This window comes from Arachis ipaensis, chromosome B6, assembly GCF_059453495.1.
Source record: "Arachis ipaensis isolate K30076 ecotype BB chromosome B6, ASM5945349v1, whole genome shotgun sequence".
NCBI classification, from domain to species: Eukaryota; Viridiplantae; Streptophyta; class Magnoliopsida; order Fabales; family Fabaceae; genus Arachis; species Arachis ipaensis.
This window is the reverse complement of record NC_142441.1, coordinates 63,117,067-63,129,627: the sequence shown is the minus strand read 5'-3', so window position 1 is coordinate 63,129,627 and position 12,561 is coordinate 63,117,067. Positions and strand designations below refer to the sequence as shown.

Below are 12,561 nucleotides of genomic sequence, written 5' to 3'. Positions count from 1 at the left end.
CTACATAGGGTAAGTCGAGCTGCGAAGCTCTGCAGGGCCTGTGGGAGCTTGCTGAAAATCAGTTCATTAAGGCTCACTATAGCTAAACTATTCGAGATAACGTCGTTTAAAGATCGAGGGTAAGCACGACGTCAAAAAAAAAAGGTGCAACAGGAGAACTTCCTTGGAGGGAACCCATCCTAGTACTACTCCCGCCTAAGCGCGTTTAACTACGGAGTTCTTGTGGGATCCGGTGCATTAATGCTGGTATGATCTCACCAATTAATGTATGTGCACACAATTATCATAAGAATGTATCGTTACATAGGGTAAGCCGAGCTGCGAAGCCCTGCGGGCCTCGTAGGACCCTGCCGAAAGTCAGGTCATTAAGGGTCGCTTTAGCTAAACTATTCGTGATAGCATCGTTAAAAGAACGAGGGTAAGCACGACGTAAAAAAAAAGAGGTGCAACACGAGGACTTCCCAGGAGGTCACCCATCGTAGTACTACTCTCGCCCAAGCACGCTTAACTGCAGAGTTCTGATGGGACCGGTGCATTAGTGCTGGTATGATCACACCAATTAAAGTATGTGCACACAATTATCATAAGCATGTATCCCTACATAGGGTAAGTCGAGCTGCGAAACCCTGCGCGCCTAGTAGGACCCTACCGAAAGTCAGGTCATTAAGGCTCGCTTTAGCTAAACTATTCGATATAGCATCGTTAAAAGAACGAGGGTAAGCACGACGTAAAAAGAAAGAGGTGCAACACGAGGACTTCTCAGGAGCTCACCCGTCGTAGTACTACTCTCGCCCAAGCACGCTTAACTACAGAGTTCTGATGGGACCGGTGCATTAGTGCTGGTATGATCACACCTATTAAAGTATGTGCACACAATTATCATAAGCATGTATCCCTACATAGGGTAAGTCGAGCTGCGAAACCCTGCGCGCCTAGTAGGACCCTGCCGAAAGTCAGGTCATTAAGGCTCGCTTTAGCTAAATTATTCGAGATAGCGTCGTTTAAAGAACGAGGGTAAGTACGACGTAAAAAAAAAGAGGTGCAACACGATGACTTCTCAGGAGGTCACCCATCATAGTACTACTCTCGCCCTAGCACGCTTAACTACAGAGTTCTGATGGGACCGGTGCATTAGTGCTGGTATGATCACACCTATTAAAGTATGTGCACACAATTATCATAAGCATGTATCCCTACATAGGGTAAGTCGAGCTGCGAAACCCTGCGCGCCTAGTAGAACCCTGCCGAAAGTCAGGTCATTAAGGCTCGCTTTAGCTAAATTATTCGAGATAGCGTCGTTTAAAGAACGAGGGTAAGCATGACGTAAAAAATATGGTACAACACGAGGACTTCCCTGGAGGTAACCCATCCTAGTACTACTCTCGCCTAAGCACGTTTAACTACGGAGTTCTGGGGGGATCCGGTGCATTATTGCTGGTATGATTGCACCTATTAAAGTATGTGCACGCAATTATCATAAGCTTGTATCGCTACATAGGGTAAGTCGAGCTGCGAAGCCCTACAGGGCCCGTGGGAGCTTGCCGAAAATCAGTTCATTAAGGCTCAATATAGCTAAACTATTCGAGATAGCGTCGTTTAAAGAACGAGGGTAAGCACGACGTAAAAAAAAGAGGTATAACACGAGGAATTCCTTGGAGGTAGCCCCTCCTAGTACTACTCCCGCCTAAGCGCGTTTAACTATGGAGTTCTTGTGGGATCCGGTGCATAAGTGCAGGTATGATCACACCTACTAAAGTATGCGCATGCAATTGTCATAAGCATGTATCGCAACATAGGGTAAGTCGAGCTGCGAAGCCCTGCGGGCCCCGTAGGAGCCTGCCGAAAGACAAGTCATTAAGGCTCGCTTTAGCTAAACTATTCGAGATAGCGTCGTTTAAAGAACGAGGGTAAGCACGACGTAAAAAAAAAAAAGAGGTGCAACACGAGGACTTCCCAGGAGGTCACCCATCCTAGTACCACTCTCGCCCAAGCACACTTAACTACGGAGTTCTGGTGGGATCCGGTGCACTAGTGCTTGTATAATCGCACCTATTAAAGTATGTGCACACAACTATCATAAGCACGTATCGCGACGAAGGGTAAGTCGAGCTGTGAAGCCCTGCAGGGCCCGTGGGAGCTTGCCGAAAATCAGTTCATTACGGCTCATTATAGCTAAACTATTCGAGATAGCGTCGTTTAAAAATGAGGGTAAGCACGACGTAAAAAAAAGTACAACACGAGGACTTCCCAGGAGGTCACCCATCGTAGTACTACTCTCGCCCAAGCACGCTTAACTGCAGAGTTCTGATGGGATCTGGTGCATAAGTGCTGGTATGATCGGACCTACTAAACTATGCGCATGCAATTGTCATAAGCATGTATTGCTACATAGGGTAAGTCGAGCTACAAAGCCCTGCGGGCCCCGTAGGAGCCTGCTGAAAGTCAGGTCATTAAGGCTCGCTTTAGCTAAACTATTCGAGATAGAGTCGTTTAAAGAATGAGGGTAAGAACGACGTAAAAAAAAAAGAGGTGCAACACGAAGACTTCCCAAGAGGTCACCCATCCTAGTACCACTCTCGCCCAAGCACGCTTAATTACGGAGTTCTGGTGGGATCCGGTGCACTAGTGCTGGTATGATCGCACCTATTAAAGTATGTGCACACAATTATCATAAGCATGTAACGCGACGAAGGGTAAGTCGAGCTGCGAAGCCCTGCAGGGCCCGTGGGAGCTTGCCGAAAATCAGTTCATTACGGCTCACTATAGCTAAACTATTCGAGATAGCGTCGTTTAAACACGAGGGTAAGCACGACGTAAAAAAAAAAGTACAACACGAGGACTTCCCAGGAGGTCCCCCATCCTAGTACAACTCTAGCCCAAGCATGCTTAACTACGGAGTTCTGGTGGGATCCGGTGCATTAGTGCTGGTATGATCACACCTATTAAAGTATGTGCACACAATTATCATAAGCATGTATCCCTACATAGGGTAAGTCGAGCTGCGAAACCCAACGGGCCTCGTAGGACCCTGCCGAAAGTCAGGTCATTAAGGCTCGCTTTAGCTAAACTATTCGAGATAGCGTCGTTTAAAGAACGAGGGTAAGCACGACGTAAAAAAAAAAGGTACAACACGAGGACTTCCCTGGAGGTAACCCATCCAAGTATTACTCTCGCCTAAGCACGTTTAACTACGGCGTTTTGGTGGGATCCGGTGCATTATTGCTGGTATGATCACGCCAATTAATGTATGTGCACACAATTATCATAAGCATGTATCGCTACATAGGGTAAGTCGAGCTGCAAAGCCCTGCGGGCCTCGTAGGACCCTGCCGAAAGTATGGTCATTAAGGCTCGCTTTAGCTAAACTATTTGAGATATCGTCGTTAAAAGAACGAGGGTAAGCACGACGTAAAATAAAAAAAAAGAGGTGCAACACGAGGACTTCCCAGGAGGTGCATCCTGGTACCACTCTCGCCCAAGCACGCTTAACTACAGAGTTCTGGAGGGATCCAGTGCATTAGTGCTGGTATGATTGCACCTATTAAAGTATGTGCACACAATTATCTTAAGCATGTATCGCGACGTAGGATAAGTCGAGCTGCGAAGCCCTGCAGGGCCCGTGGGAGCTTGCCGAAAATCAGTTCATTAAGGCTCACTATAGCTAAACTATTCGAGATAGCGTCGTTTAAAGAATGAGGGTAAGCACGACGTAAAAAAAAGGTACAACTCGAGGACTTCCCAGGAGGTCACCCATCCTAGTACTACTCTAGCCGAAGCACGCTTAATGTAACGACCCAATTTTCAGTACGCCTAGGACATACCAAAAATTGAGTGCTACCAATTTGACATCCTAATTATTATCTATTATTTATTATATGAGCCTGATTCGTTGTTAAAAGCGTAGTTAGTTAGCGAGGTACTTTTTTTTTTGAAAACATTTGAATTAATAAACAGAATCATTCGTAATCAATTCAGAACTGATAACAGATAAAACAGTTATAAACAACCACACATAAATATATCACAGGTAGTCAACAACATTCAGTGATTCAGGCTTTATTAGAGTATAGACTTTTAGTTAGAACACCCCTAGATATAGCTAGATAATAACTATATACATATATATACATACAACATTCTAGGCCCTGACCTATTCAAGAAGTCCCTAAGCTGGCACTTAGACTAGCCTAAACTCTATACTCACCTAGTCCCTCTAAACTACTAAAGCGAGGGAAAGTACGTTCTAAGTCTTCAAAAATCAAGTCAGGTGGAACATCAGCAAAAGGTAGAACATCATCTACTACTCCTTTGCACGATCAGACATTGCCATATAACGTCTCTCTGGTACCTCATCAAGTAGCCACACAACAGGAGTCTCGTACACAGAATTTAAGTTAAAGTTCAAGAACAAACGGGGTGTAGACATTGGCTAGTCTCACAGTATATACATATAAACAGAGAACGAGATTCACCCTAGACTTAGAAGACTATCTAGAGTGGAATCCTCTTTGCAGAACCATCATCAACGAACTACGGAAGGGTACTCATACTTCCATCTGAAGGGGGAAGGGAGAGAGAAGGGGTAAGAACTGGGGAGTTCTTAGTAGGGTCGGGGTTATTAGTTACGTTCATTAATTCTATGTTGTTTAGCAGACTATTAGCAGAATACAAGGAAGCAGTAATTAGAAAACACAGATAAGTAGAGAAGATAGAGAAAACAGATAGCAGAGCGCAAACAGAAGAATACAAGAAAATATCACAAGCGCAGAGAATGGAATACAAACAAGGAAAGCATACATTCATACCACAATCATAACAAAGGAAATGCGCAACCAAGTATGATGCATGTCTAGCCCTAGTGCAGGTAATGAGCTCATCCGTCGGTTACTAACCCGCTCCCGACATTATCCAGCAACCTCTGTCTGGATAAGGCTTTCCTATTGGCTATACCCCTGTGTACAGAAAATAACCCCTCTGCCACCACAGGGTCCACTGCACGCAAGAAATAACACATCTGCCACTGCAGGGATGTACGCCGACACACCTTCTGTATACAGGAAATAACCCCTCTGCCACTATAGAAATGGAACAGGTGGTCACGGTACTTCTGTAGCAGGAAATAGCCCCTCTTCCTTACAGAAATAAAATATGGATCTGTACCGTAGAAAAGCGTTCTCAGTGATCACACCATTATCTATCTGACTGCCTCACTGCAGCAGATGATCATACAAGTATATCTGGAGTTGCCTTAACGCAACAAATTTATAAACACATCTCTTGGGTTGCCTCAAGCAGCAAATCATCACATAATCATTCTCATTATCATCATTCATTATCATTCTCCTTATTCATCATCATTTTCACATTCTTATGCAGTACCTCTTTCTTTCTCTGTTCAATCATACTGTACAAACTTTACATCTTTTACTTTTACAACATCTTAATTCAAACCATTTCTCTTTATCACATTACTCTTTTCTCTTTGTCTTTTTACTTTGCTCTGATTACTCTTTTCTCTGTATCCCTTTATTCTGCTCTGGTTACTCTGTTCTCTGTGTTTCTTTATTCTGCTCTGATTTCTCTGTTTAACGTATGTATTTAAAGCTTATGTAAATTTCGGTATGAATAGTTAGTCTGTCCCAGGTATAGGTTCATTAAGTCTATACTAAAACAGTTTAACTTTTCATATAACACCTAACCCTAGTCGCAACTCAAGTACTAACTAAGTTGCCCTAGTTAGTTCACTAGTCTCTGTCTGTTTTTCTGTCATTAAAATTTTACAGACTTTTTCTTTGGGTTTTATCTTTTCTTTAACTTTTTATCTTTTCTTTATCTTTGCCTCACTAATATGTTTTTACCACTCCCTAAGTGTTTTATGAAGGTAATTATGAGATTCTGAGTTTAAAGTTATCTTTCTAAAGCTTTTACAAAAAACTGCCTTTTCCGCATTATTTTATTATTTTTATTAAAATATTATTTTTAATTAAATATTATTATTTAATATTTTATTATTTTTTATTATTTTATTATTAAATTTTCGAAAATTAACTTACTTTTACTTTTAATCTTTAAAATTCACTTTTTACCACCCGTAACTTTTAATATTTCTACTTTTACTATCCTAACTTTCAGAAATTACCAAATAACCCCTCAAACACCAAAATATTTACTTCCTTGCCCTTTCTAAGATCTAAAAGGTGTTCTTCAATGTTCTTTACCACACTCAAAGTGTTCTTCGTGTTCTTCATATATTCTTCAAATTCTTTCTCTGTTTTTACCCGCTTTTCAGTCTTTTCAACAACCGATTTTTACCAAAATTCAAAATAAATTAGCAGCCACTAAAACCCCATCTTTTCTACATGATTTCAACATGAACCTCAATTTAAGCTTAGGGTTTCATTTTTCCAGCTGCCCAAGAACATGAACTTTAAGGCTTGAATTTCATCAAATTTCATCAAAATTTCACCAAATTTTCACCAAGAATCAATCATATATGCAACCAATTTTTAGCACAGCCAATTTATACAACATTCACACAACTCAAAAACAAATAATCAAGATTAATTTCGTGACACCCTACCTTGATTTGCTGCTCCAAATTCGGTTAGACTTTCAGGTAGTCCTTAAGCACTTTTTCCTCCTAAAACACATCAAGAACAACTTTAAATCCACAAACTCTCAACTGACCAAATCTCCCTCAGTATGTTAGGAAGAGATATCTCACCTTAGACTTGCTGGAAATTCATGTTTCTTGGCCCTCAAGTCAAGTTAAGCATGATTCCTAAGGAAGAACATCAAGAAAACACATGTTTTGCATGGTTTTCCTTGAAAACCGAATTGAAATGGGAGGGAGACAGCCATCTCACCTTATTTTCATCCTTGATAAGTTACATGGTTGTGTAGAGGAAGAAGAGAGGATCATTTTGGTGAAATCGGAGTTTTGATTTGAGTTTTAGTTCAGAAGAAATCAAGCTTTGAAGATTAAGTGTTCATGAAAGTTTCTCTCTTTTCTCTCTTGTTATTTTTTGCCAAAATGATGAAATGAGACAGCCTTGGAGGTCATAGGGGTGTAAGGTGAGTTGTGATTGGTTGGCTTGGAGGTGGATTAAAATAATATTAAAATATCTCTGGTGTAAAACTACTAAAACTAGGTGTATCGGAACACTCGTAAAAACATCTCTAAAAATTATTTTCTGAGCTACTAGCATAAATGACACTAGTAACATATTTATTATGAGAATAGAACATGAATAATGAGGCCTTAGCATTGCTAAAGTCATCAGAGAGTGCTGGTGCTAAGCTGCACCAGTAAACCGTAAACCCGGTTAAACCGATTTTCTGTTTTTAACTAAAACTGATTAGGTAACCATAATATCATTCAAGCATTTTCTAATACTAATATAATGATAATATCATCATATTATCTCTCTTCTCTCATAAATCGGGTCCGGTTTGTCAAACTGAGATTATTTACGAAAAATATGATCAAAACTCCAAACCGATACGGTTCAAAAACTAGGTTCTTCGTGATTACGTTATTGAGCTTGTCTCGACTAAGGTCCTGAGTTAAAGATAATATAATGACAATAAGGATTGAGACGCTTGATGATACAGAAGAGGTGTTTTCTTTACTGATCTTCCGGTGAAATACGTGCCTTCAGAAAAGATCTCGCGTACTCGAAAATCGGGGTTGTTACATTCTACCCTCCTAAAAGAAAATTTTGCCCTCAAAATTTCAGCCACGTGCAGAATCCATCTTCAAATGATCTACTTTCTTCAAGCCATCCTGATGAAGAGGTAGGTTTGTTTCTTACAGCATCCAAATCTAACATAGTCATTGCCATGTATATCATAACAGCTATTAGGATAGCTGTACCTCGGATCGATTTGACATTCGGAGCTCGATTAAACTATGCCTATTCACAGTCATTAAGGTCCTATCCACACCAAACAATCAACATTAAGGTGATCAGTCTTAATATTTCTAGTAAGGCACGAACTTTCCCAAAATGAGCGCTCATAGACATTCATGCCAAATGTATCTTAAAGATACCCTAACAGCATGGGACACACAAGCAGAGTGTTGAATGAAGCATAGTTAGTCCACTCCCCAGGCTCTACTGGGAACGAACTGCTCTGATACCAAATTGTAACGACCCAATTTTCAGTACTCCTAGGACATACCAGAAATTGAGTGCTACCAATTTGTCATCCTAATTATTATCTATTATTTATTATATGAGCCTGATTCGTTGTTAAAAGCATAGTTAGTTAGCGAGGTACTTTTTTTTTTGAAAACATTTGAATTAATAAACAGAATCATTCATAATCAATTCAGAACTGATAATAGATAAAACAGTTATAAACAACCACACATAAATATATCACAGGTAGTCAACAACATTCAGTGATTCAGGCTTTATTAGAGTATAGACTTTTAGTTAGAACACCCCTAAATATAGCTAGATAATAACTATATACATATATATACATACAACATCCTAGGCCCTGACCTGTTCAAGAAGTCCCTAAGCTGGCACCTTGGCTAGCCTAAACTCTATACTTACCTAGTCCCTCTAAACTACTAAAGCGAGGGAAAGTACGTTCTAAGTCTTCAAAAATCAAGTCAGGTGGAACATCAGCAAAAGGTAGAACATCATCTACTACTCCTTTGCACGATCAGACATTGCCATATAACGTCTCTCTGGTACCTCATCAAGTAGCCACACAATAGGAGTCTCGTACACAGGATTTAAGTTAAAGTTCAAGAACAAACGGGGTGTAGACATTGGCTAGTCTCACAGTATATACATATAAACAGAGAACGAGATTCACCCTAGACTCAGAAGACTATCTAGAGCGGAATCCTCTTTGCAGAACCATCATCAATGAACTACGGAAGGGTACTCATACTTCCATCTGAAGGGGGAAGGGAGAGAGAAGGGGTAAGAACTGGGGAGTTCTTAGTAGGGTCGGGGTTATTAGTTACGTTCATTAATTCTATGTTGTTTAGCAGACTATTAGCAGAATACAAGGAAGCAGTAATTAGAAAACACAGATAAGTAGAGAAGATAGAGAAAACAGATAGCAGAATGCAAACAGAAGAATACAAGAAAATATCACAAGCGCAGAGAATGGAATACAAACAAGGAAAGCATACATTCATACCACAATCATAACAAAGGAAATGCGCAACCAAGTATGATGCATGTCTAGCCCTAGTGCAGGTAATGAGCTCATCTGTCGTTTACTAACCCGCTCCCGACGTTATCCAGCAACCTCTGTCTGGATAAGGATTTCCTATTGGCTATACCCCTGTGTACAGGAAATAACCCCTCTGCCACCACAGGGTCCACTGCACGCAGGAAATAACACATCTGCCACTGCAGGGATGTACGCCGACACACCTTCTGTATACAGGAAATAACCCCTCTGCCACTACAGAAATGGAACAGGTGGTCATAGTACTTCTGTAGCAGGAAATAACCCCTCTGCCTTACAGAAATAAAATATGGATCTGTACCGTAGGAAAGCGTTCTCAGTGATCACACCATTATCTATCTGACTGCCTCACTGCAGCAGATGATCATACAAGTATATCTGGAGTTGCCGTAACGCAACAAATGAATAAACACATCTCTTGGGTTGCCTCAAGCAGAAAATCATTACATAATCATTCTCATTATCATCATTCATTATCATTCTCATTATTCATCATCATTTTCACATTCTTATGCAGTACCTCTTTCTTTCTCTGTTCAATCATACTGTACAAACTTTACATTTTTTACTTTTACAACATCTTAATTCAAACCATTTCTCTTTATCACATTACTCTTTTCTCTTTGTCTTTTTACTTTGCTCTGATTACTCTTTTCTCTGTATCCCTTTATTCTGCTCTGGTTACTCTGTTCTATGTGTTTCTTTATTCTGCTCTGATTTTTCTGTTTAACGTATGTATTTAAAGCTTATGTAAATTTCGGTATGAATAGTTAGTCTGTCCCAGGTATAGGTTCATTAAGTCTATACTGAAACAGTTTAACTTTTCATATAACACCTAACCCTAGTCGCAACTCAAGTACTAACTAAGTTGCCCTAGTTCGTTCACTAGTCTCTGTCTGTTTTTCTGTCATTAAAATTTTACAGACTTTTTCTTTGGTTTTTATCTTTTCTTTAACTTTTTATCTTTTCTTTATTTTTGCCTCACTAATATGTTTTTACCACTCCCTAAGTGTTTTATGAAGGTAATTATGAGATTCTGAGTTTAAAGTTGTCTTTCTAAAGCTTTTACAGAAAACTGCCTTTTCCGCATTATTTTATTATTTTTATTAAAATATTATTTTTAATTAAATATTATTATTTAATATTTTATTATTTTTTATTATTTTATTATTAAATTTTCGAAAATTAACTTACTTTTACTTTGAACCTTTAAAATTCACTTTTTACCACCCTAACTTTCAGAAATTACCAAATAACCCCTCAAACACCAAAATATTTACTTCCTTGCCCTTTCTAAGATCTAAAAGGTGTTCTTCAATGTTCTTTACCACACTCAAAGTGTTCTTCGTGTTCTTCGTATATTCTTCAAATTCTTTCTCTGTTTTTACCCATTTTTCAGTCTTTTCAGCAACCGATTTTTACCAAAATTCAAAATAAATTAGCAGCCACTAAAACCCCATCTTTTCTACATAATTTCAACACAAATTGAACCTCAATTTAAGCTTAGGGTTTCGTTTTTCTATCTGCCCAAGAACATGAACTTTAAAGCTTGAATTTCATCAAATTTCATCAAAATTTCACCAAATTTTCACCAAGAATCAATCATATATGCAACCAATTTTTAGCACAGCCAATTTATACAACATTCACAAAACTCAAACACAAATAATCAAGATTAATTTCGTGACACCTTACCTTGATTTGCTGCTCCAAATTCAGTTAGACTTTCAGGTGGTCCTTAAGCATTTTTTTCCTTCTAAAACACATCAAGAACAACTTTAAATCCACAAACTCTCAACTGACCAAATCTCCCTTGGTATGTTAGGAAGCGATATCTCACCTTAGACTTGCTGGAAATTCACGTTTCTTGGCCCTCAAGTCAAGTTAAGCATGATTCCTAAGGAAGAACATCAAGAAAACACATGTTTTGCATGGTTTTCCTTGAAAACCAAATTGAAATGGGAGGGAGACAGCCATCTCACCTTATTTCCATCCTTGATAAGTTACATGGTTATGTAGAGGAAGAAGAGAGGATCATTTTGGTGAAATCAGAGTTTTGATTTGAGTTTTAGTTCAGAAGAAATCAAGCTTTGAAGATTAAGTGTTCATGAAAGTTTCTCTCTTTTCTCTCTTGTTATTTTCGGCCAAAATGATGAAATGAGACAGCCTTGGAGGTCTTAGGGGTGTAAGGTGAGTTGTGATTGGTTGGCTTGGAGGTGGATTAAAATAATATTAAAATATCTCTGGTGTACAACTACTAAAACTAGGTGTATCGGAACACTCGTAAAAACATCTCTAAAAATTATTTTCTGAGCTACTAGCATAAATGACACTAGTAACATATTTATTATGAGAATAGAACATGAATAATGAGGCCTTAGCATTGCTAAAGTCGTCAGAGAGTGCTGGTGCTAAGCTGCACCAGTAAACCGTAAACCCGGTTAAACCGATTTTCTGTTTTTAACTAAAACTGATCAGGTAACCATAATATCATTCAAGCATTTTCTAATACTAATATAATGATAATATCATCCTATTATCTCATCTCATAAATCAGGTCCGGTTTGTCAAACTGAGATTATTTACAAAAAATAGGATCAAAACTCCAAACCGATACGGTTCAAAAACTAGGTTCTTCGTGATTGCGTTATTGAGCTTGTCTCGACTAAGGTCCTGAGTTAAAGATAATATAATGACAATGAGGATTGAGACGCTTGATGATACAGAAGAGGTGTTTCCTTTACTGATCTTCCGGTGAAATACGTGCCTTCAGAAAAGATCTCGTGTACTCGAAAATCGGGGTTCTTACACTTAACTATGGAGTTCTGGTGGGACCCGGTGCATTAGTGCTCGTATGATCACACCTATTAAAGTATGTGCACACAATTATCATAAGCATGTATCGCTACATAGGGTAAGTCGAGCTGAGAATCCCTGCGAGCCCCGTAGGAGCCTGCTGAAAGTCAGGTCATTAAGGCTCGCTTTAGCTAAACTATTCGAGATAGCGTCGTTTAAAGAACGAGGGTAAGCACGACGTAAAAAAAAAAAGAGATGCAACACGAGGACTTCCCAGGAGGTCACCCATCCTAGTACCACTCTCGCCCAAGCACGCCTAACTGCGGAGTTCTCATGGGATCCGGTGCATTAGTGCTGGTATGATCGCACCTATTAAAGTATGCGCACACAATTATCATAAGTTTGTATCGCGACATAGGTTAAGTCGATCTGCGAAGCCTTGCGATGTCCGTGGTAGCCTGCCGAAAATCAGGTCATTAAATCTCGCTTTAGGTAAACTATTCCAGATAGGGTCGGTCAAAGAACGAAGGTAAGCATGACGTA

General features: G+C 39.4%; 2 non-coding genes and 8 pseudogenes across 2 annotated transcripts; all 10 read right to left on the bottom strand.

Moving 5' to 3' along the window:
* Nucleotides 1–440: 440 nt before the first annotated feature.
* Nucleotides 441–558, bottom strand: LOC148556114 (5S ribosomal RNA; annotated as a pseudogene).
* A 180-nt stretch (nucleotides 559–738) lies between these two features.
* On the bottom strand, nucleotides 739–856 carry LOC148556113 (5S ribosomal RNA; annotated as a pseudogene).
* A 180-nt stretch (nucleotides 857–1,036) lies between these two features.
* Nucleotides 1,037–1,154, bottom strand: LOC148556112 (5S ribosomal RNA; annotated as a pseudogene).
* A 178-nt stretch (nucleotides 1,155–1,332) lies between these two features.
* On the bottom strand, nucleotides 1,333–1,451 carry LOC148556111 (5S ribosomal RNA; annotated as a pseudogene).
* Nucleotides 1,452–1,932: 481 nt separating this feature from the next.
* Nucleotides 1,933–2,051, bottom strand: LOC148556110 (5S ribosomal RNA; annotated as a pseudogene).
* A 175-nt stretch (nucleotides 2,052–2,226) lies between these two features.
* LOC110263336 (5S ribosomal RNA) lies at nucleotides 2,227–2,345 on the bottom strand. The gene has a single exon (XR_002348801.2). It is a non-coding gene; the product is annotated as a 5S ribosomal RNA (ribosomal RNA).
* Nucleotides 2,346–2,526: 181 nt separating this feature from the next.
* On the bottom strand, nucleotides 2,527–2,645 carry LOC148556109 (5S ribosomal RNA; annotated as a pseudogene).
* A 177-nt stretch (nucleotides 2,646–2,822) lies between these two features.
* On the bottom strand, nucleotides 2,823–2,941 carry LOC148556108 (5S ribosomal RNA; annotated as a pseudogene).
* A 483-nt stretch (nucleotides 2,942–3,424) lies between these two features.
* On the bottom strand, nucleotides 3,425–3,540 carry LOC148556107 (5S ribosomal RNA; annotated as a pseudogene).
* Nucleotides 3,541–12,270: 8,730 nt separating this feature from the next.
* Nucleotides 12,271–12,389, bottom strand: LOC148556106 (5S ribosomal RNA). Its single transcript, XR_015891643.1, has one exon. It is a non-coding gene; the product is annotated as a 5S ribosomal RNA (ribosomal RNA).
* Nucleotides 12,390–12,561: the final 172 nt, after the last annotated feature.